Source organism: Canis lupus, chromosome 9, assembly GCF_011100685.1.
Source record: "Canis lupus familiaris isolate Mischka breed German Shepherd chromosome 9, alternate assembly UU_Cfam_GSD_1.0, whole genome shotgun sequence".
NCBI classification, from domain to species: Eukaryota; Metazoa; Chordata; class Mammalia; order Carnivora; family Canidae; genus Canis; species Canis lupus.
In genome coordinates this window covers 27,914,554-27,941,614 of record NC_049230.1, presented here as the reverse complement: position 1 = coordinate 27,941,614, position 27,061 = coordinate 27,914,554, and the positions used below count along the sequence as shown (strand labels likewise).

The following is a 27,061-nucleotide window of genomic DNA, read 5'->3' as shown; positions in this document are numbered from 1 at the left end:
ATCCTTTACAACATTTCTCCTTTGGTTGGTCTTAGTAGATTTTTAATGTTGCCTTCTGTGGTGAATGTGAAGCACTATCTCCTTGTTTAATTTGCATTTCCCTGCATACCAGTGCTGTTGAGCATCTTCTCATCTACTAATTAGCCATTCAGTTCAGGTCTTCTTCTCTGAATTGCCTGTTCATTTTTAAATTCTTTTATTGATTTGGTAAGTGTTCTTTATATAGTCTGGATATGAATTGTATTACTCATTCTTCTTACCTGGAGGCAGAAGAATAGACTCTAGCCAGTTTAAGCAGAAAAGCTATATAATAAAAGGATATTGGGCAGCTAATAGGATCTCTGGAAGGACAGAGGTCAGACTTGGAGTGCCTATGGTTCACCCAAGTCACACTGCAGGATTGCCACAGCAAAGGCCTCACTGCTGCACGGCTAGGCTCAAACATTGTGAGTGTGTCCTTAAATGAACCTCAAGACTGAAGGCTGAAAAATTGCTTACTGTCCTCTACAGTTGGAACTTTGTGCCTGCTCAGAGTCTTGCTGGTGCATCTGATCACTAACACCTAAGCTTCCTGCCTTTGCCCCCACCTGGTTTCTGCCTTGGAAAAGCAGCACTCACATAATGGGAAATATGCCAAATGTCAGCAAGGACAAGCAAAACATGCCAGGAGCGGTTAATGTCCATCTCGCTAATCATTTATTGCCGATATATGTGGTAAAATACCTATTTTTTTGTCAGTGGCTCAACTTTTCACTGTTTTATTATTTTTCGGTGTGTAGTAGTTTTATATTTTGATTCAGAGTTATCAATCCTTTCCTTTATGTATGATGCTTCATGTGACATTTATGAAACCTTTCTCCATGTGAATTTTTTTTCCAAAAATTGAAGTGTTGCTGTTCATATTTCTATTGTTATTCTATCTGGAATTGATTTTCATGTCTCATTGGAGAAAGAGACTGGAACTTTTCCCCCAGTATTCAACCCAGTTGTCCTGGTAACATTTACTGAATGTCCCTGATTTTCTCACTAATTTATGCTGTTATCTGTCTCATATACCAATATTCTCTGTTTACATAGATTTCTGTCTGGATGTTCCATTGTGTTCTATTTATCTATGTGGCTATTTTTGCATACTACCACAAGGTTTTAATTACTAGAGCTTTATAATAGGTCATTGTCTTGCAGAATGAATGCCACTTTTTATTATTTTTCTTGTTTTGGTTATCCTTGGTCCTGCCATATAAATTTCCTTAATATATCAACCCATGATGTGATTTTTGTTGCAACTGTTTTAAATGCATGAACTTATAACAATTTTTATTGTGTAAATTACATTTTTATTACTAAATTTTCTAATTGGTTTTTGCTTCTGCATCAGAAAGTCATTGATTTTGGCGTATTCAACTTGTATCAGATAAACATGCCAGATCTTTTATTAATTCTGTTCGTCATTAGATTCTTGGGGGATAATTTCTATAAATGCAATTATTTCTCTTCAGATAAAATATATTTTATGTTTTCTTTTCCACTTTTATAACATTTGTTTATTATGTATTAATGGATTGACTATGACTGTAAGGGTGGTAGAGAGGAGAAGCAGCAACAGTGGGCATCCTTGCCTTGTTCCTTCAAGGGAATGCTCTCAACATTTCATAAGAAAGCACGATGCTTGGAGAAAGTTCCTGGTGGTTACCCTCTATCAGATTAAGCATGTTCGATTCTGTTATTAAGAATAGATGTTGGATTTCATCCAGTGCTTTTTTCCCCTATCTCTTTAGGTAATCATATTTTTCTCCTTTCTCCTATTATTGTGATCAGTTATGTTAACAGATTCTTGCTTTCCTAGAATAATTGTATGTGTATGTTTGTGGACCTCTGTATGTAAGGAGACAATCCAGGTTCTATGGGACCTGAAACGTCCACAATTTGGGGGACCCCCTTTAAGAAAAAAGATCCCAAATTAAATTAAAAATCCAAAATTAAATAATATGACCTAGACTGACCCTGAGATTTAAATTTCATTATTGCCATGGTAAATCCACTTCTATCTGCGTATGAACAACTGGATTCTGTTTGCTCAATACCTATTTAAGACTTTATTGTTAGAAGATGAAATTGGCCTATAATTTGCTTCACTCACATTTTCCTTTGGTTTTAGTATCAAGATCAGACAATCATCATAAGTCAGGTAGCTTTTCATCATTTTTTTCATCTCTACAGCAATTTAAATAAGATTGGAGTTAGCAATTTCTTGAAGTTTTCAGTCTGGAGCTGGTGCTTTCATTAGTCCAATTTTGACAATAGGTCTATACTTCAAAGAGGATGGGGAAAAGGACAGGAGAGCAAGGCAAGAGGGAAGCCCATTGTGTGCCATAACTATGTCTTATTCTCAACTTTGGCTTTAACAAGTAATAAAATTCTTCATTTCTCCTTCTTCCTTAATCCTTTGTCTATCTCAATTGATTCAGAACTCAGAAAAGGAGAATGGGCATATCATTTGTCAGCATCCCTACTCCCAAACTCTAATACTTAAGTTCTTACTAACATGACTCACATTCAGACGCCTGAAATATGGGCATAATCAACTGCATTAACTATGGAAGCTTTTGCATTTCCATAAGTGGCTAGCCAACAAACTGTATACTAAGAACCTAAAAGAGAGTGGCAGGCTCTCTCTCTTCCTCTTCTTCTATCCCTCCCCACCATGCCTTCTCTCTCTCAAATAAATAAATAAAATATTTCTAAAAAAGAATTATAATATTCATTTGAAATATAAGTAATGAATATTATATTAAAGTAAATATGATCAGTATTCATTACAAAATTAAATTTTTTTCATCAGTTGCCATTTTTATAGTAAGTTGGTATCCACCACATCCAAAGATGTATAGTAGTTATACGAGGCTGAGTCTAGAATTGAATGAATGAGTAATGGAAGAACAAATACTCATTCACATATAAATATTTATTGAGTTTCCATGATGTCCTGAGTAGGAGATATTGGGTAAAACCAAATAAGCGTGGTTTTAACCTGTCCTAGTTTTAACCATTGAGTTTTAACCATTGAGAAAGAGGTCGGATGTATTTTATATAGTCACATGAAAACTACAGAGTAAATGTTTCGAAGGCAGAGCACATGGTAACAGGAGAGAGGAAAGTAGAGAACAGTAGATCTTCTCTGGGAAGGACAAGGTTCTCTGTGAGAAAGGGGCACATCATGAGGTGAGACGTTGGCTAGACATGGCGAAGCAAGTGAAACAGAGACAGGAGCAGTCTGTACAAAGATGCTTAGTCTGGAAGAGAGGAGGCAAGGGTGTATGAGAGTGGTAGAGAAACTTCAGACAAAATGGAGGAAGAAGAAAGAGTCAGATCATTTGGAATCTTTTGGAGATTACTCTGTGGATAGAGATTGCAAGTCATAAACCCAGTGCCCTTCATTTCTGGGATGGATTGCTTTTTTATGAGGTTTGACCCCTGGCAAGTTTTTTTAATAAATGATTTTACATATTCATAGAGTAGGAAAATATTGATCCTTCTTTCAAGCTCTTCTCACATCACACAGCCAGAAAGTATAATAGAAGGCATCTATAACAGCACATTGTCTCGGACACTTTGTCCACCCCTAAAGGCATATCTATTTCATATAAGCCTGCCACAACGTATAACATATCTAATTCTTCCAAGACAATGATGCCCCCCACTGTATGACAAACTGCCTTACCACAGTCCCAATTTGGGTGCATGATACAAGCTGCAGTGTTAAAACGTATCCTATTGAACAAAACGCCAAATAAAGAATCATTAGACAAAAAAAAAAAAAAAAAAAAAAAAAAAAAGAATCATTAGACAATATATTTATGTCTAACAGCAAATCTCAGTCTTGCAATTATCCAGTTAAATATATAATTGACACAGTAATGATATTTAGCATCTCTAACTAGTGTGGGCATCTTTAGGAGAAAGGCTTTGCTCAGAATGTACCAGAGTGATCCAGAACAAACCTTGCTGAGTTGAAGGCTACAGAGGCTGACAGTAAGAACAAGAACACCAAATTCAGCTGGGGAAGGAAAGTTTGATGGATTTCAAAACAAGAGCTACGTGCTGGGGAAGGAGGAAACAAAACTGATGGGCTGTGACCATTTGATGACCAGAGCAAATTTAGTAAAATAACTTTCATAGGCTATTTGGCCCATTTTATTGCTGCTGCTGTTACTGCTGCTACTGCCACAAAGGACAGGACCAGGGACAAAAGGCAGCATCTTCTGATAAACCCATGTTGCAGCAGCAGAAACAAGGACTTGAATAAAAGTCACTTTAAAAGGCTTAGGGGTAGATAAACCTGAGAAGTCCTCTATTACAAACCTTCTTCTCCACTTTTGGCATATGACAAGTGTGGAGTGGATGAAGATAGAAGTCATTTTCAGCTATCATCAGAGAATGTTTGAATTTGGAGGGACCATCAAAATGCTTGTTCACATGTCCCGTTTTATAGGTAGAGAAGGACTAACAGGTGAAACGACTTGCTCAAGGCCACAGCAAGTGAGTGGACCAGAATCAGAATCAGAACTCAACTCTGATCCCCAAACCTAATGTGAGTACATTTACGTGCTGCCTTCTGTGGAAAGTTGATACTATATTCCACAGTTCATGAGATGCTACCTTCAATTATCCTAGAAAGAATATTCCCTGGTTTATTATTTCTCCACTTCCATCCCAGATCCAAATGCCCATTACCATCTATCTAGGGTGTCACCCATGACATGAGCCACTTTCTTTTTTCTTTTAAATAATATGATAAACAATGTGATAGAAATACTTGACTATCTCTTATATAAACTGCTCTCTAAACAATTAGTTTTAAGCAAGATTGTGAGGTTATTTGGGATGGATAGGAAAGGAGACTTGGGAAGAACTCATGAAAGGTAGGAGATAGGAAATTTTTCACGTAAGAGTTTCTACTCCCTTATATTACATGACATCATGGATATGAGAATAACATAACCCAATTCTGTGTTAAGTACCCAATATGCCTTCATTTATTCCCTTGGCAGAATGATTTCTGGCAAGCCCTAACCCTTCACTGGTTTGAGTTCACTCTAGTATCAAATGAGGGGTTGTGACAGGTCATTGGTTTGCAGACCTCAGTTCTGTCAATATTTGCTTTGTTAGTAGTGTCACCCATTCTTTTAAACACAAAACAGCTTAAAATGAAGAACCCTGCCATCCCTCAGGTGGCACTGAGGACAACTCTAAGAAACTTCCAGGGATTCTTGTGATAGAACTTTGAAATTCTGGGGGAGATGATTCCCATGAGCCTGTTCAGCTAAAATACTTTAAAGTGATTAATTCCCAGTCTACTAAGGAAAACCAACAATAAAATTCAAGTTGGGGAGAAAATTAAATTGTCATGCCCCCTCTAGGTGTCAGGTGTCCTATTAGCTGCTTTATGCGCATTATCAAATTTAAAGAAAAAGATCACTTCAGAGCCACCTTATGAGGTAAGTACTCTACTGCACTTTTACCAACAAAATAACTGTACTCAGAGAGGTTGGTCTCTTCATTTCAAAGGGATTAGATGACTATGGGGCCATTGGGGTTAGGAAGGTAGCTGAGCCAGAACTGAACCTCGTTCTTGTTGGCTACAAAAGCCCCTGATATTTCCACCATCATAGTCTGAGTTATGAGTTAAGAGGCTAGTCTCAGTATTAGACATGCCCTATTCATTTTAGCTATCCGGTGGTTTCAGCTGCTGCACCAATAGGGCCATAAGATTAAGCAGACCCTCTGATTTCTCTCAATTTAAAATAAGTCTGAAGTGGTTTAGTAAGCTCCTGAGTGATCTTACCTCCTTATGCATATTTGATTCCACTTCATCCCCATTTCTGAATCAGCTGTTTTTCCCAGGCTCACGAAGGACACAGAGATATAACAAATGTCCTGTCAGAATGTTCCCTTTTTGAAGGAGAAGTGAAGGGACATATTTGAGCACCAACAGCCCGCCAGATTTGGAGCTTACATTGATACTATTGCATTTTAGCATCGACAGTGCTGCCATGTAGAAATTCATATGTACAGTTAATGGACAAAAGAAATGGAGGCAGCTGAGGTGGCACAGCTGAGAACAGGTGAATCAGGGACTTCAAATCCAGACCAAACCTGGCTCTAAGCCTAATCCTCTTTTCATTTCTCCATGCTACCTCCCTAATGGTTCCCTGTCTGAGCAAAATCACAATTCAGCTGCTCTTTCATCCTGCTGCTTTAAGGTTTGTATGCTTAACCAGGTTTCAAAATAGTTGCAATACTTGCCTGACTTTTCAAAGAAATGTGTATTTCATCCCAACACCTTTACTCTCATTAGTTCTAAATGCTGTTAAATTAACTGCCAGTTTACTCTGAAATTCTCGTACCACCAGATAATGATCACCAGCGAAGGGTTCAAACCCAGTGACAAAGCAGAAAGATTAATGCGTGGATGTTAATTATGCAGCACGGAGGGTCCCAAATGCTCTTTCATGTCACTGAAAAAGATCATTTCATTTTAAAAGATGAGCCTCTTTCAGGTGAGCACCATATTACTGCCAGAAAGTTATTGCTTGGTGATATGCAGATGACACAACTCTTGGCAACTGAGGTGCTAGCCTAGGTAGAGGCTCTCAATTCCTGATCACGTGGGTGGATTATGGCTAAGCTCGAGTCTAGAGCTGAGACAATCTGCTTAAAGAAGAAGTATCCACAAGGGTGAAGCTTTCCGATCCTACACGTGTTACTCATTGACACACCACTCATTGATAGTTTCCTTCTTTAGGCAAATGTTTAACTGCCTGCTGTCTTCCAAGCACTGTGTAGGGGCACTGGAAACACAAAGATGCCTCAGCCATCTGCTTTCAGAAAGTACACCTGCTAGATGAGGGGACAGACAGACACCTGACCGTAATTCCATTAATATGAATACCCTTAATAAAATTCAAGAGCATGGCAAATGTCCTGATGATGCCACAGCTCATGCAGTTTGAAAAATGGAGGGTATGATAAGTAAATAAATCTTCTTAGAAAATGGAAGGGGTGGAGAAGTTTCCAAGGGGTGGGGATCACTGGGCTGGACTGGGAAAGAAGAGAAATTACTCAGCCTTGCAGGATACATGGGAAGGGATCAAAAGGCAGAGAAAACATCCTATGTAGGAGACTGGAAAAACCTAAAATGACCTACAAATAATAATGGTAATGATCTCAGATGACCAGCAGGTTGATTTGGAGACTGAAAGTGTTGGAAGATAAACCCAAGGAGTAGATAGATACCAGATTATGAGAGTCCTTGAATGCCCTACTGAAGCCTGCAGACATTATTACATAGATGTTTGGAAGCTGGTTTCCTTTCTGATCAAGTGTCCCTGTGATCACCAGTGGGAAGGAAGGAGGCGAAGGTCGCCAGGACTTTGGACAGCTGTTTTCAGCTTACACCAATCACCCAGCTCCTGAGCTAGCATCATATATTAGAAAAAAAGACATGATGTTCTCTCCATTTCAATTTTCATTTGCACTAAAATGGATGGCCTTTTTACACACTATCAATAATGCCTGTGCTGGAGGAGCTTTTAATAGGACAAACATTCATCATTTTAAGGTTACTCTTTCCCCAAAAGCATGAGAGCAATCTGTTGGTAAAATGGAAAAACCTTGGGCACTAGGCTGCCCTGCTGCCTTTTTTCCAGGTGGTGCCCGCTGATAGGAGAGAGCGGCAGTGAGTGGAGACAAAGTCATATGAATTATCATTTTTCTGAGCATCCCTCCCTCCAAAGAAGCTGTGCGGTGTAGCAGAAAGGTTCAGCACAAGAGCAGTTGACCAGGGCTCTAACTCCAGCTCTGCTACTGAATAACTGTGTCATCTTAGGTAAATTACTTCCTCTCCTCAAACCCAAACCTCCTTATCTTTAAAGTAGGACTGAACTAGAATTCTCAGTGTCCTCTCATAATCACGAGGTCCCATGTAATCTCGATATTAGTTTAGAAATGAAAAGCACCACGTTCAAAGTTCCTGGTATGTTATGCACAGCACCACTGCAGCTCACACACCTTACTTGAACAGAACAGCTGCTTTCCAATCATATTATCACTCAGACTGAACACTCTTTCAATTCAAATATACCCAACATTGTTACCATAATGAACTGTGATTCACTCACTTATATTTAATAGAAGAATTGTAGACAGGCTGTCAGTCCAAATCAAAAGACCAAATATATATGGTGCTCAGACATTCTTTACCAATAAGATTTTAAACTCCAATTCCCAGTTAGTCCACTGGGTGGTGACTATGGTGTAGAGAAGGTGCCTTGAGTCAGATCATATAACAGTAGAATAGGTGCATTGGATTCAAATTCAATTCACCTTCTCTCCGTCAGCATTTAGAGACTACATGGGGGTGTGCTAGACTCTGTGGGAAGTCTTGGTAACCACTGGAAAGGAGCAGAAAACAACATTCCTGACATCAGGGACACTAGAGTCTAGTTTGGAGAGGCAAAACAAACACCCACGAGAAAGAGAGTAAGTCCAAAGCATTCTCTAATGATGCCCCAAGAATTCAAGGTAATAAAGGTCAACAAGGGGTGGAGTTGGGGTTGTCCTGGAGTGCTTCAGCTGAAAGAGATCTTCTTTCTCCCCCTACCCCACATTAAAAAAAAAAAAAAAAAGCTTCATAACAAGTGTTCCTTTTCAATGGTCCATCCCATTTCTAGCATTATATGATAGTGATTGGTATCTTCTCCTTTTCATGTAAGGGCTCTGAGAGCAGGAACCATATTGTTTTCATTTTAGTGTCCTCCAAATGCCTAGTGAAGTGCATTGCATGCATCAGACATTAAAAAATGGATATTAAGTTTGTGGTTAAATCAACAAAGAACATGAATTGAGCATTGGAGGATACAGAAGCAGGAGTCACAGTAATAGTAAGGAGGATGGAGAGACTGAAGCCAGGAACCCATTTTGTGGCATGCCGGGAATCAAGTTTGCGTAGGAAGAAGAGGGCTAGCTGAGGAGGAGTTGACAGATGAACATTCAAGCTGAGGGCTTGGCTTTTGAGCTGGCAAAGCTAATAAAGGCTCTTGAGAAGAGAAAAGGTATATGATAAAATGTGTGCATTAGGCAGATCTATATGGCAATCTTGCACATGATGGCTGAGGCAAGAAAGTCAACCAGGAGTCTATTAGCATAGTACAGATGTAGAAATACTGCCTTTAATATATAGCTTTTGATCTTTAATTTATTAAGACTTATCCTTATTTTCTCTCTTCCTGGCTACTTCTCTAACCTCATGCTTCCTTATCCACCCCCTCTCTCCTTTCTACTAATTCCTAGTCATTGGATAAATCTCATTGTGAACCTTTCCTTAGGGAGATTATCCCAGGTCTTTCAGCGAGGCTGCACATCATGTACTTTTATCCTCTTAAAGATTTTATATTTGTGTTTGAGAGAGATATTGAGTAAGAGAGAGAGCATGAGCAAGGGGAGGGAGAGGGTGAAGCAGACTCCCCACTGAGCAGGGAGCCCAAAGTGGGACTCAATCCCAGGACCGTGGAGTCATGACCTGAGCCAAAGGCAGACACTTAGCCTATGGAGCCATCCAGGTACCGTCAACATACCTTTCTTTATAACAGCATACTTCCCCCCCATTAATATCAATTATTTTAAATTAATATTATATAATCTAAATGATATAAACAGATAGTTATTTCTAAATAATAGGCTTATACTTCTCTCTTATCTCTTGACTTCCTAGGAGGGGAAATGAAGATTTAGCTCTCTTACACTGCTATTTTTTATTTTTTTGGTGCCCCCTCATCCTCTCAATAGGGTTATAGTATGCATTTTGGTTTGGAAATATGCAGTATTTGTTTTCCTAAGGCTAGACAAAAACTATTCACAGCTGAGCATTATTGGGCACCATGATTACACTTCCTTTTTTTAAAAAAAATAATAGTCTCATTTTTTTCATTAAAAAATTTCTTTGTGCCTATTTACAACTCTTTCCACCTTTCGATAACCTTTCATTATAATTTTCCATCAACTCAATCCTACTAGAGGCTCTATCAGATCTGAGTTTTATTTTTCTCAAAGTCATTTCTCAGATAGACTTCTGGTCTTCTTCCATCCAGGCTGGTTTCTCTCCAGGCCCGGAGAGTAGATGCAGGACACAGCTGTTACCCCAGCTTTCCCTTCTGCTCTTGATTCTGAATTCCCTTAGCCTGTCTCTTAGATTTTATTCTGTTTCCTAGAACTTGGTTTTGATTTTTATTATGTTCTTTTGTTATTTTCTCTTCCAGGATTTATTTTCTTGTGTTCACAGAGTACTTTCTCTAGTTCATGTCTCAGGTTAAAAAGATGGTAGCATAGCAGAGGGGATGAGGATAGCAGCCCTTGGATCTTGAGTCACGTTCTCCAGATGGACTGCTCACCCTCCATGCCTAGGTCCCAGCTGTCATCTGGTGTTCTCCCTGCACCAACATCCTAGAGGAGCTATTTGCATACTCCTATGTCTCCCTTCTTCTCGCCTTCTTGGTTTACTCATTGTAGTGGAAGTAATCCTCCAGAAGTTTCCAGAGAAAGAGTTCATGGGAGATTATTTCCTAAGATATTAAAAATGCCATTATTCTACCAATACATGTAATTGGTATTTTGGCTAAATAGGATTTTAAATGTGAAATAATCATCTTTTTTCAAAATTTTGAGAACATAGCTCCATTATCTTCATGTTTCCAGCTTTAAGAAAGCTGAAGCCATTTGGAATTCCATTTTATGTTGTTGCTTTTCCCTCTTTCTTTCTGAAAGCTCATTTGTCCTCTGTACTCTGAAATTATAGAATATTTGCCTTGGTCTGGGGGTATTTTGATCCTTAATTCTGGGCCTTCAGTGATGCCTTTCATTTTGAAAATTCAGGTCCTTCAGCTCTATAGACTTACTATAGATAGATAGATAGATAGATAGATAGATAGATAGATAGATAGATAGACTCTATTCCAAATTCTCAGTTTTCCCCTCCAGAGTGCCTATAATTCAAATGTCCTGAAATTGATTCTCTTTTTTTTTATTTCTTTCATATTACTCCCTAGCTCTTTTTGCTTTACTTTCTGAGAGATATCTCCAACTTTGTCTTTCAAATCTTCCAGGTAGCTTTTCAATTTTGCAATATATTTTCAATTCCCTAAGTCTTTTTTATTGTTCTCTCTGAACACATCTTTATATATGCATAAATATATTTACACACATAGTTTCTAAATCATGATACATATAATCTGTGTGTGTACATATATATGTATACTATGTACATTAGAACCATATATATATATATATATATATATATATATATGGTTTCTAATTCCCCCAATTTGTTTTTTGACACCCCCCCCCTTTTTTTCTTTTTGTCTCCTCTGTTGGAGGCTTTCTTCAGTTGTCTCAGGTATCAATGGATTGTGATCTGCACACAGTTAATAGCAGGCAACTAAAAATCTGATCATGATCTCTGAGGGTGTATGTCATTTGAGTTTCACTTTAGGATGATCCAGGTGGGCTTTGTTGGGGAGCCCTTGATGTTGATGTACTAGACTGCTACATCAGTGACCTCTGATGAATGATGCCTCTTGGAATTCATGAATGTCCACAAGGACGCAGGGCTGGGTTTATGACTGATTTCATCAATAGAATATGGCAGAAATGAGACTGTACCATTTCTTAGCCCTTTCTAGGCTTCCCTCTTAAACTGCTCCCTCTTGAAACACTACTTGGAAACTCCATGACGGGAGGCAGCCCAGGCAGCCACATGGAGAGACCCACAGAGGGTCAGGAGGGAACAAATGCCTCTCACTGACAGCTCCAATTGAGCTCCCAGTTGAGGTTTCATAGGACTCCATCCATCCTTGAACCTCAGCCAATGCCAGAAGCTGAAGAACTGCTCACTCGATCCACAGAATTTTGGGAAATGATAAGCTGTTACTTTAAGCCACCAAGTTTTCCAGTGGTTTGTTATGCAGCATTGGATAATGTAAACAGTATGCTTAACTCTTTTTAAATTTGGACCTGTCAGATTTCCAGGAAGGGGTCTTTCAATCCCCTATCTGGACATCAACATTTGTCAGCCTGTATTTTGAGACCTAACTGGAAAAATGCCAGAGGGTTTTAGAATTCAGTATGTGCATGGTCAGCTACCGCCCCCACACCCCACCCCCTGTATTTCAGATGGTACTCTGGTAACTATGCCCCTTGATCCTGATAAGAATAAATCTCACCAAAAAATAAATACCCATTCTTCTGCCAGGGAGGAGGATGGGCAGTCACTCACTATCATGAGATGAGAAGAAGACCTAGATTTCTCATTTTCAAAAATATTTTATTCAAGAAAATATATTTTAGCTCCCCCACATTCATTTCCCCTAATTCTAAAAGTTCCTGGAACTGCCAGAGCCTAAGCCTTTTAGAGGTTTTGCAGTATTAATTGAGTTGCTTTCCAAGTATATTGCTGGCTATGGATTTGTCTTTCTTTGGTGTAGTAAGCCCATTATAACTGGTTCATCTGCTTTTCAGGTTCCAAAACCCATCAATGTTACTTTGCTTCTGTTTTCCCTGTACTTTTGGATTTAAATCCTAGGAAAGATAAATGTTTCCAGTAGTTTTAATGGTATTTTTGGAGAAGTAGAAATTATAAATTAGATGTATGTGTTCAATCTGTCATCCTAACAAACAATTCCTGATGATTATTATTATAGCTGTTTGTTTTTTACTTTTATTTTGAAATAATTATAGATGCTTTGGAAATTGAAAAAAAAAAGTACAGGGAGGTCTCATGTGTCCTTTACCCAGTTATCCTCAATGGTAACACCCTGCATAGCTAGTAAAATATCAAAACCAGGAATTTGACATGGGGACAGCCCACAGAGACTATTTAGTTTCACTCCTACATACTCTTTGTGTGGGGGTGGGGGTGTATGATTCTATGCAATTTTATCCTGTATGATGCAGAACAGTTCTAGTACCACAAGACTCCCTGTGCCACCCCTTTAGAGGCCACCCCACCCACCCCCAACCCTAACCCCTGGCAATCACTAATGTGTTCTCCATTTCTATCATTTCATTACTTTAAAAATGCCATCTAACCAAAATCATGCTGTATGTAGCCATTTTCTGAGACTGATGTTTTTTACTCAGCATGATTCCCTTGAGATCCTATTGTGTTTTAAAAGTCTGTAATCCTCACTAAGCTATAGGCTCCATGAAAAAGGAACTGTGTCTGGGTCATACATAGTAGGAGCAAAATCAAGATTGTTCTAAGTGACTGAGTAAAGCTCTGGTTCCTAATCCTCTTTATTAAGGATAATTTTGGCTCAAAGTACTAGAAAAATAATAACTTAAAAAGGCTTAAACAACACAGGGATGTTTTATCTTGCATATCAAGGGGTCTAGAGGCAGAGTATTTCTAGCTGACCCCCACATTATTAAGTACTGGGGCTCTTCCTGAGCTCCTTGCCCTAATGGTCCCAGGATGCTCACCACATTTCTAGACATTACAATGCAGATACTACAATATTCTTGTAGATGTTATAGGAATATCAGCGACAAAATGGAAGTATTACTGCAACAGAATAGCAAAAAGATCATTTTCACCTCTGACTACTCTGATTATAGTCTAGAAGTTTTGAAAATATATCCATACCCCTCCATGTTCATAGCAATATTATTTACAATAGCCAAGAGATGGAAATAACCTAAGTGTCAATCAATAGTTAAATGGATAAAGATGTGTGTATTTTAGCCATAAAAAAATGAGACTATCCTTCCATTTGGAACAACATGGATGGATCTTAAGGGCATCATGTTAAATGAAGTAAGTCCGAGAAAGACAAATACCACATGATCTCACTCATATGTGAAATTAAAAAAAAAAATCATAGAAAAAGAGATTAGACTTGTGGTGACCACAGGTGTGTAGGTGTGTGTGTGAGTGGGACAAGGAATTGGAGAAAGGGGGGAATCCCTGGGTGGCTCAGCGGTTTAGTGCCTGCCTTCAGCCGGCGGTGTCATCCTGGAGACCTGGGATCGAGTCCTGCATCGGGCTCCCTGCATGGAGCCTGCTTCTCCCTCTGCCTGTGTCTCTGCTTCTCTCTCTCTCTCTCTCTCTCTTTCATGGATAAATAAATAAAATCTTTAAAAAAAAAAGAAGAAAAAAAAAGAATTGGAGAAAAGTGGTTAAAAATGTGCAAATTTCCAGTTACAAGATAAATAAGTACTAGGAAGGTTCAGGATGTAATGTACAACATGATGCCTTTAGCTAACACTGCTGTATATACACAGGAAAATTGAGAGAATAAATCCTAAGGGTTCTCATCACTGGGAAACGTGGGGCTTTTGTTTTTTGTTTTTATTTTTGCTTTTGTTTTCTTAAAAGGCAGAAAAGGATTGTGGGCAGCTGCCGAGGCCTGGGATCAAACCAGTTACCTTCAGATCTTCAGGCTAACGCTCCCAACTGAGCTATCTCAGCTAACCTTCTTTTTTTTGGGGGGGGGGGGGGCTTTTTTGGCTTTTTTGCTTTCTCTTTTCATGTGTCTGTACTCAATGGATGCTAATTAAATTTTGTGATGATCATTTCACAACATATATAAGTCAAACTATTATGCTGTACACCTTAAACATGTCAATTATATCTCAATAATACTGAAAAAAATCTAGAAGTTTCAATAGAGCTCTTAACGCCTATAAACTCAAGATCTGCATTGTTTTGAAATTTAAATTGTTCTAAAAGATAAATTCAAAACTGTGAGATGGCTTATATGAATGATGCAGGAGGGAAAAGCGAAGGCTTTTCATCTTCCTAAGGAAATATTACCCTCAGTTTCTCCCTGAACTTTTCAGGACAACTTCCCATTATCCATTTGTTGATTACATTCACTCTTCTCTTCAGATGGCACTGCTCTATCCAAAAGGACTAACAAGATATTCATGAAATGCTGCTAATGGAGGTTCCACAGAAGCATACCAACCAGCGTCAGCCATCCCAGAGGCGGCTGAGACAGTGGGTGGTTTTGCATTTTTACTTCTTAGATCCGATTTTCTCCATTATGAAAAGAACAATCATTAAAGGAGTCTGCTCTGTCCATAATGTTCTTCCTAGACCCTTCATTTCAGTCCAGTTTCATTAATTTGGTGCTTAAATTTATTGCTCTGGAGTCTAATGGGTATTACTCCTGTCAGCATTAAATTTAATTTACTGCAACGGGGCAGAGGGGTGGCTGAAACCAGATTTTAATTCCCAAGCCATTAAAACATGTTGCCCTTGATAAACAAGATCTTTATTATAGACCAGTACAATGTGTGTGCCTACAGGGCTACAACTCTGCAGAATGTGTTTTTGGGATAGCTTTCTTTTTTAAAAAATGGGTTTAGTCTCTTTCTTCTGCATATATGAATGTTCTAGAAATGTTGAGTTGTTGAAGCATTTTGTTCTACGATTTTTTTTCAAATGATGAAATAGGAAATCTAAGCCCAGCGGACTATAGAATTTTGCTGAATTTTCCTGCTGGGACCTTCTCACGGTGGATTATAGCCAAAGACACAATGTTGACATTTTTTGTAAGGGCAGATACTAGAGACAGCAGGGATTTCCTTATTGTCAAAATGAAAATAGATTTTTTTTAATCTTTAAAAATTTCAAAGAATCCATTGTTGTTAAAGTAATATGTGCTTGTAAAGATTGCAGTTGGTACGCAATGTTACATACTATCAGCATTTTGTCCTATATCCTTCCAAATTTCTATTTTTTCCTGTCTACCCTCTGTGTGTATGCATACATTTGCTGCATATATAAATTTGTGTATATATGTGTGTGTACATTTGCTGCATATGTATTTACTAAACTTTCTATGCATAGTACATAATCACTTGAGAAATGCTTATAGAATTATTGAGTTGACTTATTCTTTTTACTTGATCTTAGCTAAAAAGCCAAGAAGTGATTACTTATTCGTTTCATTAATTGTATCAGTTAGATGCATAACACTGCATGTAAACAAAGCAAACAAAAACAACCTCAAATTGACTGGAGATGAGAACTCTAGTAGCTCACCTTAAAGGGAGCTCATCTGTCGGATGGACTTACAGGTTGGCTTATGAGCAGTCCAATGATGTTTTCAAGGCTTAACGTTTTCCATGTTTCTCTACACTGTGGTCCCCAGTAGAGACTGTGTTCTGAGATGAAGCTCCGTATTTCTCTGGCAGTTAGGGCTTCATGTCTCCTCATTCACAACCTGCCATTCTCTGGCTCACTTAAGAGCAAGGAAAAACTTTCTTGGAAGTCTATAGCATGCCTCTTCTCCCATATTGTTAGCCAGAATTGGTTCCCATGACCATTCCTCAACCTGTCCCTAGCCAAGGGGGTGAGAGTTCCATTGTACCCATCAGGCCAATCCCCAGCTTTTCCTAAGAAAGAGAACTTCAGGTCTAGGCATAGCAAAATCTAGTTTCTAGGAAGAGGAAAAAGCAAAATATACCCAGATTTACCACTAGTAAAATCCACTAGGGTAATATAAGTGTTTAAAGTTCTGAATGTTCTCAGGTTTTCCTTTGGATTCACTCACTGACCTCAAGAGGTATTGGAGAGAACTGTTTTCCATTTTATTTTTAGGTGTCTGCTTTAGGTTTTTTTTTTTTTTTCAAGATTTTATTTTTTAAGTAATCTCTACGCCAACACGAGGCTTGAATTTTTAATTCCAAGATCAAGAGTTGCATGGTCTATTGACTGAGACAGCCACACACCCCCGTCTTGTTTTTAATGTGTTTGGGGTTTTAAACATTTGCTTCGTGATTTAGGTTTCTTTATTGTGGTCTCTTTTTTGCCTTTTCCCCCTTTTGGTAATTTCAAAGCTCTGAATTAAAATTGTGAATTTTCCAGTGGCTCTCTTAATACCTAATAACTTTAAAATAATGCACCTAAATTTTATTTATTAGTTTAGCAATTTCAACAATATCTATTGGTAACCTACCCTGAAAAATATGGACAACATTGTACTTAAAATGCCTCCTATTTATGGTGTCTTCCCTTCCTTGATTTTTATTTGTATAAAATTTTACATAGTCTGATCTGATACCCTTTGCATTATATTCTGTAAATGATTTAATATGTATTCTAAAGTCTAATTTCAGTATTTATGTACATTCAGTGATCCTTGCTATTTCTTTTATTGTTCAGTTCCCAAGTTTCCAAGTTACTCATTTTGATTCTCTACCTCTTTCTCCTCCTCTTTCTTTTGATTGGCTATATTTCAAAAAGATATTTATCCAGTCATCCTAGCTGAAATGTGATTTTTCTTTAAATTCTTAAATTACAGACATTACATTTCTATGCTATTTACAAGAACAATAACTTAGCAGGGTATGAAATCCTTGTATTCACTCTTCTCATAATTCTGAAAGTATTATTCTAATGTATCATTCTGTTGAAGTGTGGCTAAGGAGAATTATGAAGCCAACCTGATTTTTTTCTTTGTTTAGATATTTCTGTTCTATTTAGATTATAAATAGTGTTATTTTCATATCCAAGAATTACAGTAACTTGATCAGGATACATTTCAGTGATTGTCACTCTTTACTACTTTTTCTCCCTTGGATCACATAGTATTCTTTCAATCTGTGCATTTATCATTTTATTCGTCTTAGGAAAGCTTTCTTGTATTATATTTCTGAATATTTTTTCTGGGCCATATGCAATGTGTGTGGTGTGGTGTTTTCTCTATTTAAGCAACAAGCATAATGGTTATCTATATGCTGAATAATATATTTTTTGTGTCCTCCAAATTTTCCTGCCTCTAACTGCTGTTATTACCACCTACCTCCTGTTTTATATAATTTTCACAATTCAATTCACCATGCCCCTGTGTTTTATCAGTATCTACTCAAACTCCTTCTACATTTTCATGTGGCTGTCATTTACATAAAATATCTTATTTCTGTCTTCTCTAACATATGGCAGCTCACTCCTTCTCTTTCTGAATACTGAATAACCCTTTTTTGACTTCTTGTAATTTTTGAAACGCATTTGTTTCTTTGACTGAGAGTATGAGTGGTTATCTAAAATGTCCTTTCAGGCTATTATCCAAGATCTATAAAGAGTTTATTAAACTCAACATCCAAGAAACAAACAATCCAGTCATGAAATGGGCAGAAGACATGAACAGACATTTCTCCAAAGACCTACACATGACCAACAAGTACATGAAAAAATGTTCCACATCACTTTTCATCAGCGAAATACAAATCAAAATACAAATCAAAACCACAATGAGATACCACCTCACACCAGAATGGCAAAAATTAATAAGACAGGAAACAACAATTGTTGGAGAGGATATGGAGAAAGGGGAACCCTCTTGCACTATTGGTGGGCATGCAAACTGGTACAGCCATTCTGGAAAACAGTGTGGAGTTTACTCAAGAAGTTAAAAATACAAGACGCCTGGGTGGCTCAGCAGTTGAGCATCTGCCTTTGGCTCAGGGCATGATCCCGGAGTCCTAGGATCAGTCCCACATCGGGCTTCCTGCAGGGAGCCTGCTTCTCTCTCTGCCTGTGTCTCTGCCTTTCTCTCTGTGTGTCTCTCATGAATGAATACATAAAATCTTTAAAGAGAAAAATTGCTCTCTGGGTAATTACCCCAAAGATACAGATGTAGTGAAACACTGGGACACTTACACCCCAATGTTCATAGCAGCAATGTCCACACTAGCCAAACTGTGGAAGGAGCCACGATGTCCTTCGACAGATGAATGGATAAAGAAGAATACCCAGTGGAATATTACTCAGCCATCAGAAAGGACAAATACCTACCATTTGCTTCGATGTGGATGAAACTGGATGGTATTATGCTGAGTAAAATAAGTTAATCAGAGAAAGACAATCATCATATGGTTTCACTCATATGTAGAATATAAGAAATAGTGAAAGGGACCACAATGGAAAGGAGGGAAACTGAGTGGGGCAAAACTAAAGAAGAAGTCAAACCATGAGAGACTCCTAACTCTGGGAAATGAAGGGTTGCAGAATGGGAGCCGGGAGGGGGGATGGGGTGACTGGGTGACAGGCACTAAGTAGGGCACATGATGGGATGAGCACTGGGTATTATACTACATGTTGGCAAATTAAATTTAAATTTAAAAAAATAAAAAATAAAATATCCTTTTATTAATTAAATAACTTTTAAGATACATATTTTCCATTTGTCTTTTTTTAACTCTCCTTTTTATTAGGTGAGTTTTGCATATTTGCTTTCTGAATAAGAATAGTTCACTTGTAACCTCTATTTTTCAAAACAGGAGGGAACAAGAGGGTTATTTGGGGTAAGCAGTCCCTCACTTCTGATTTGTTGTCTTAGAATACTCTCTTACCCAAAGGGCAATCAATGCACTCTGTAGTGTGAGTACACACCCTCTCAGGGTTCAGAGTTCCCTCTTTTTTTTTAAGATTTTTATTTATTTATTCATGAGAGACAGAGAGAGAGAGAGAAAGAAATAGAGAGAGGCAGAGACACAATCAGGCTCCTTGCAGGGAGCCTGAGGTGGGACTCGATCCCCGGTCTCCAGGATCATGCCCTGGGCTGAAGGCAGCGCTAAACCGCTGAGCCACCCGGGCTGCCCAGAGTTCCCTCTTTTATTGGTCATCATATCAGTCAGAAAGGGGAATAGCTTTAATCAGTGAATTTCTATAGCTCATAGGAATTTTTGATGATAAACTACCCATGTAGCTCTGATGGATTACCTCTGGTCAGGAACTACTGACAACAGTGCCATTTTCCCATCTGTTCTCTACCAAATCTAGATCTGATAAAACAAAGCTGTCATTCCTCACATCACCTCATTTCTCCCTGCCTCTTCCACCAATCCAAATGTGGATTTGGCTTCCCAAAATGTATTCCCCATAAATAATTGTGACTGTAGGCTCTGGAATCAGACGGTCTCAGTTGAATCCTGGCTTCACCTTGTGTCTTAGTAAGCTGGCTTGCCCCGTTGTGTTTCACAGACATCATCTCCTCTGTAAAATGGGGTTCCTAATAGTACCCGCCTTATGGGGAGTAAGATGATTACATAAGCCAGTGTACATAAAACACTTAGAACAATATCTGAAACACAGCAGATATTCAAGTGCTCCTTGGACCCCTTCCTCATTACAAGATGCTTACTCATTTGGCCTCCCAGGATAATTTAACTTTCAATTATATACATTTTATTTGAAATCTGGAGAGGTATGAATACACTTGACAGCCTTCTTGATTTGAGAGAAAAGTCACTGTATTGCAAGTAGTCTTCATAGCTTGGGGACAAAAGTTTCAGTTGCTTCTTGTGGTTACTGTTGATGACGTTTATTTCCTATTCAGTGTGTTGATCCTTTATTTAATATAGTTTCAAGCCCCAGTGGAATTAATAGGTTGTTTTTTGTACTTGAGGGGAATTCTATTTATTTTTTATTTCTGTTCTAGAAATATACATGTTCTTTGTTTTAAAAATAAACAAATAAATCACTACAAGTCTCACCAATCAGAACTAGTGCCATCAACAATTTGCTGAACATCTTTTCAAGCACTCATGTGCACAAATGTGCATGTGCATATGCACACACACTCACACATTTACACATTCATGCTATTAATTTGAATATCCTTCTGCATCCTCTTTTTTCCTCCCACAAGGTTATGAACTTCTTTCCATGTAAAGAAATAGATAACTTTAAGTGGTTGCATGTAATTCCAATGGATAAAAATAATGTAATCACTTGATAGACATTCAGTTTGCTTCCAAATTTTATGAGACTTTTCTTCCTATGGCAAATAATGTTTTAATGAGCATACTTGTCCAGTGATATATGTAATGCTATAGTCCAAACTGTAGAATAAGACAGCAGGTCTGTGCCTTGCTCCATTTAGTTTGCTCTTTGAAAGTGCACCTTTTGGCCAAGTGGCTGATAGCTCTCTCTTTTTCTCTAAGAGATAAGTCATATGCTTTAAAAAAAATGCCATATCAGCCTCCACAAAGATGGACTGTGACTCAAGCCTAGAATGAAACCTGTTTTCTCTTTTCAGGGGAACTCTGAAGTATTAAAAGGATGGATGTAGGGTGCTAAAAGAACAATTACAGTCTCTGATTTTTTCCCTAAACTGGCATCTCTACCCGAGGAAGCTCTAAATATGAAATCCACTTGTTCGGCTAAAGCCTTACTTTGTTCAGTAAAATTCAAGCTTGAGGGCTGTCAAGAATCGTGAGTCTCATCACTTGTCAAAAGCCCAGGGAAAAGACAGGGCTATTGAAATCAGCTGGAAAGGAGAGAAAGGAAACTCTCAGAGGTTCAGAAACCAAAATTCAAAAAAGTTAAAAACTCTGCTGCTTCTTTTTTGTATTTATATAAATTTCTATTTCTGGACATTTTGGGAAATTAATGTGCAAGTCTGCAGTGTCTGTGTTAATGACTCTAGCTGTATAAGCAGTGAATCATCTCATATGGTTCTATCATGTAAATTCCCTTTATACAGTGTATATTCTTTTAGATACAAATTCTGGTAATATTTTTTATGTAGTTGCTCTTTCCTTGTGTTGTTCTCATGCAGAAATATCTGTTTCCCTGTAGATATTTATCAGGCAGATCATGCCTATGTTGCAGAGAGAGATTACTCTGCTATCATTTTTCTGCGTGGTAAGTTGATAGCTGTGAAAGAGTAACTGTGGGTATAAAATTTTCCAGGAAGAGTACTAAGACAAAGAGGGCAGGGGATATATAAACTAGTATCATGAGTCTTCTCTGTTAATGGACATTATTGTACTCTTTGAAAAGTATTTTGGCTGATTCCAGCACCACTTTCAGATTTCTCTTTTTCCATAATAATTATTTTATTTACCAAAAAAAAAAAGTTAAACCATCCAAATAAAGTAAAAGTAGATTTATTTAGATTCATCTTATAACCAGTTTTGTTACAATACTTGTAAAAATATAAATTTATTCCAAGGTGATTAATATATTGAGGAATAATTTAAGTATACCTCAAATATCACATTTGCTTATTTGTGATTTTATTGGGAAGAAACATCAGTGAATGCAGAAAACCACACGCAGTTGAACCCGCTAAAGAGAAATACATAAGATGTGGCACACACACACACACACACACACATACAAATAGATTCCAAAGATCTGTAGCTGCTTCAATTCATTGTTAGAAGCCTCAACCATCCACATCTGGCATATAGTTTTCTCTCTGGTTTCAGATAACTCTCCTTCCATGTGATAGGATACAACGAGAAGGAATAAGCACCACGTGGGTATTATTCCTGCCAAAGATGCATGAAATGAATCTAATTTGAAATATCAAACAAACCCAAATAAAGGGATATTCTCCAAAATAATTGACCTGTAATCTTCAAAAGGAGAGAGTGAGAAGCTTTTCCAGACTGGAGACTAAAGAGAAATGAGAACTGAATGCAATTCCTGATCCTGAGTGGGATCCTTTTGACATATAAAATATTATGAGGATACTTGAATGGGAAATAAAGATTGGTATAGTAATGTGACCGTGTTAGTCTCTTGGTTTTAGTAGTTGGATTGAGTTTATGTAGGTGAATGACCATGTTTGTACAAAACATCGCAAAGTATTCGATACTGATCAGATTAGGTTGACAACCTATTCTATATTTATTTAGGGAAAAATAAAGTTCTTTGTACTGTACTTCCAGGGTTTCTGTATGTTTATAATTATTTTAAAATGTTTAAGTCAATAACTCTTTTTAATAAATAAAGTAAAAAGATAGCTACTTGTGATATGTCACAAGCCGCTTGTACTTTAGAAGTCAACTTGGCTAAGTCATGGTACCCAGATATTTGATCAAATATTATTCTAGTGTTTCTGTGAAGGTATTTTGTAGATTAGATGTTTAGATGAGATGACATTTAAGTATAAAGACTGGGTAAAGCAGATTACCTTCCATAATATGAATGAGATTACCTTCATCAGAGGCATCCAGACTTGAGCTACAGTTCTCTGAGCCAAATTATATAAGACAATTCCTTAAAAAATAATCAATGTCTCTCTGTAGATTGGTCAATTGATCGATTGAAAGATAGACGACAGACATGTGGAGATGCATGGATATAAGAATGCAGACATCCATCCATCCTACTGGTCCTATTTCTCTGGAAACTCTGATCAATTGTTCTTCTTTTCTTAACTGTGTTGTTGTGTGAGAATTCAGGACCCATACTGAATGACCTTCAAAGTATTCAGAAGAAAGTAGAAAACTAAAACTTATAATGTGAATTATGTCATTTAAAAAACATTGACTCAAGTTTTTTTTTAAAGAACATTATGATATCCAAACAAGACACATTTATGTGCCAGATCCAGCCCTCAAGATGCCAGTTCATATCCTCTGCTCTATGGACATGACACTGAGAGCTTTGCCAGCCTTGGGTGGTCACAATAGTGAGAGGACCAGAGAGGAAAGCCAGTGGCCAGGGCTCAGGCACCACACAATTCCTTCAACCTGAGAAGCTCTGTTTTGGATGTTTTCCATCTTTATTTTCTACATAAGGTTTCCCTTGACAGAGGGTTTCAATGCTGAATTTTTAAGATGTTTAAAAACTACTCCTAAGAACCAGTATCAAACATCAATATATCACCACAGAGATGCTCTCAATCATTCTCTTGCTCAGCACCCAAGCCACGAGTACTGCTTTTCATTTTGTCACCATGAAATGTGATGGTCCCATAGCAGGATTGGCTCCTGCCACAGCCTCTTCAAAGCCTTCCAAACCTCCTTCTCCCGGGAAGACTGGAGTGCTTTTGTTTGTATGTCTGCAGATCAAATGAAAAACAAAAATCTGAGTATTTACTGGGAACCTCAAATATATGGTGATGTCTGGGATATCTGCTCTTTCTGTTTATCTTTCTTTCAATTCCTTCTCCACAGCTCTAATCCTATGCCTTACTAGATCCTGACTGGATTCCTTCCATGTTGTAAAGGAGGCTTCGAGGACATGATCTGAAGAAAGTGAGTGTGATGATGTAACCATCTCCAAATCCTAAAGGCGTCAGACATCAAGCTCAGACATCAAGCACATCAAGACAATACTCCAAAGATCAAGGCAGCATCATGATTTAAGAGCCAAGCATCCTGATTCATGTGTCTTATGAATGATTTGCTCATATGTATCAGTTCATCAGAAAACATGGTAAGAACATGAAATACAGAATTTAGCAGTCAGTGGGAAGTTAAGCCGGTATTAGAACCCCAACCTAGTGTTTGGAATGGTGTGGTGGGAATCCCAGTTCTAGAATAAAAGTAGAAGTCTGCTCCAGAAAAAAGAATAGTCTATGGATGTAGAGGGATGAAGACCCAGTCTAGGAGAGTGAACAAATCCAGGAGACAACATGGGAGCCACATGTCTGTCCATGACTTATTCAGTAGTGGAGTCTAGGTGATGTCAGCAGAGGTAGACTCAAGTAAAACAAGGATATGGCAAAGCATGTGGTGGCCCATAGGTCATGGCTCAGCCTTTATATCCAAGGATTAGAGAATATGACTTTATCCAAGCCCCGAACCAACAGTTCAGTCTGGTAGAGCCAACCAAAGTAGGGTAGATCCTAATACTCAGTGGCCAATTCTAATAGTTCAACAGGAGGGTAGAAAACAAACCAGAAGCTGAAAGTAGCCTCTGGTGGTAACTCTTTTCTAGAGCATAGTTACATACCTTTCTTTAGAATAAGTCTCATTTCCTTGGAAAAATGATAAACCCTTGAGGCAAGAACAGATTTTCTGCCTTTTTACATCACATGTGCCTGTCACTGTGACCACCATGTAGATGCTTTCCACCCAATCTTGCCTCTTTCCCAAGCACTGTCAGGAGCCTGTTATATTTTTCTACTTAAAGATATATATATAATGGTTCTAATAAGTACATAAAATAATCACACCACACAGAAGCTTTACAACCTGACTCCCATCCAACTTTCCAAACTCCCCTTTTTCCATGCAAGCCATGCAAACCACTCAAACTTCCCCATGTGTATCAAGCCAGAAATAAGTATTGAATTTTACTCTGAAAACTTATATGCAAGAAATATCTCTTTATTTTTTTCTCCTTGAATCAAATTAAAGCTAATGTTGTACCCATTTTACTCAGTTGAAGGTAAATTCAATCTTAGTTATTATGGGGCTGTCTCCCCACTCACCTTCTCCCTTAGGGCCCTCTAAAGTTCTATATTGAGTGGAGTATTCAGAGAAGCTACTTTGTGCTGTCCACACTCACTGGTGACATGCCTGCTATCCAAACCCAGGAGGTCTGCAGCCCTCAGCTTCCCCTGCTCTCCCCACGCCCACACACCCCAGCTCTGCATTTCCACTTCTCACATGTCCCACTAGCATCCCTTCCACTAGGAAGGAGGTTGCTTTCAACACCTTTCAGCCCCAAATACAAAACTCTTCTGATTGATTTATTCATTTGTTTGGCTGTCTTCTTAAAAATGGAAAGAAAGTGGTGTGGGAGTGGGAAACAAAAACAAAAAAACACTATAATCAATCCTTTAATAAACTATGCTTCTCTTACTCCCAGTGTTCTCTCTACCTAGGCAACACTTTCTCTCCTTCCAGTAATCTCTCTCCTTCCTTCCAAGACCAGCTCAAAAATCATCTCCTTGGTGAAATCTTGCACTTTTTTTTTCCCTACCAGAATTTATAGCTCCCTCTTCTGGTCTTTGGCACTTTATACCAACCTTTCCTGTAGCATTCATCCACCTGAACTGTGTGTTTTATTAATCACATGTCTGTCCTGCTTCACATATTGTGAGTTTCTCAAGGGAAAGAAATACATATTATTTTTGTATAATGCTAGAAAATGATGAATGCTCAATAAATGCTAGAGGGAATGAATGCATGAACTTAAAATAAGTTTTTCAATATTTATTTGGCTGACTCTATGTGTGTGTGTGTGTGTGTGTGTGTGTGTGTGTTTAGAGCAACCATAGACAACATCCAAATAAATAAATCCAATTTATTTTTCCTGCCAATCAGGGTTGTATAAGCCTGCTATCTAAGAGACAGCCAAGGAACACCCTCAAGGACCAGTCCTGACCAGCAGCAAGCAGCTTCCTCCAAAATGGCAGAACTGAGTCCAGGTGGCAAATACTTTCCCATTCTTGGGGAAAACATTTTCATTAATTCTTTCAACTAGGAGATTATCTTCAGCTGGATTCCTCAAGTCGGACCCTGAGATAAGAATTTGTGAGCCAGTGATTTTATTAAGTAAATTTGAGGAAAAATCCATAAGAGAGTGGAGAAAGAAAAAAAAAAGGGCTAAGGGAAGAGGTCAGGCAAGGGTGCAATTTGAGGCAAGTTTCCTGATCTTACACTCAGCCTGAGCAGCCCTGGCAATGGGGGTGGGGAGGAGACTTACTCTCAGGTACTTCCCATTTTTTGTACTCGAGGCACAAGTAGCACCAGTGGCTTGAATGTGGCCTCCAAAGAGGAGCCACAGACACAAGCCATTGAAGGCAAAAGCTCACAGAAGCCTAGAGAGGGGCTGGAAACAACAAATGAGATCTGATTTGCAACATGGAGAGTGTTCATTAGGAGATCACTTCCTCTGGGCAGCAGGGCTGCACTTCCTCTGGGAGGGGATAAGTTGAAGCAGTTATTTCAAATCAGCAAACATCCTCTTCCCACACCAGGCTTGTGTCAGTGTCATCCAAACATAGTCATCAAATGTTCCAAAGTGACTTGTTCTCAGACATCAGGATTTTGCACAAAGCTAGAATATATTGCATATTGCTTATGACATGTACATTGGAATTGAAAAGATGGAGATTAAATCCACAAGTACCCTTCAACAGCTTAGTGTTTTCCATTTACTCATACTTTAATAGGAATAATAATATCCTTCATGTAAAACGATCATAAGGATTAAATGCAGGTAACAATAATTTATGTAAAATACTCAGTAAAACATAGATACTCAACTTATGACTTACCAACGTTGTTGTTTTTCTGTTTTGTTCAA

The 27,061-nt window shown here is 38.2% G+C and overlaps 1 long non-coding RNA gene across 3 annotated transcripts; it reads left to right on the top strand.

The window, feature by feature from the left end:
* Positions 1-27,061, top strand: LOC111097536. 3 transcript variants are annotated; one of them, XR_005364047.1, is made up of 8 exons: positions 1-207; positions 4,493-4,591; positions 6,414-6,560; positions 7,710-7,888; positions 8,400-8,541; positions 14,942-15,052; positions 23,977-24,238; positions 26,077-27,059. It is a non-coding gene; the product is annotated as an uncharacterized LOC111097536 (long non-coding RNA). The 3 variants fall into 3 exon arrangements; XR_005364049.1 differs by lacking the exon at positions 6,414-6,560 and having other exon boundaries at positions 7,686-7,888; positions 26,077-27,061; XR_005364048.1 differs by lacking the exon at positions 6,414-6,560.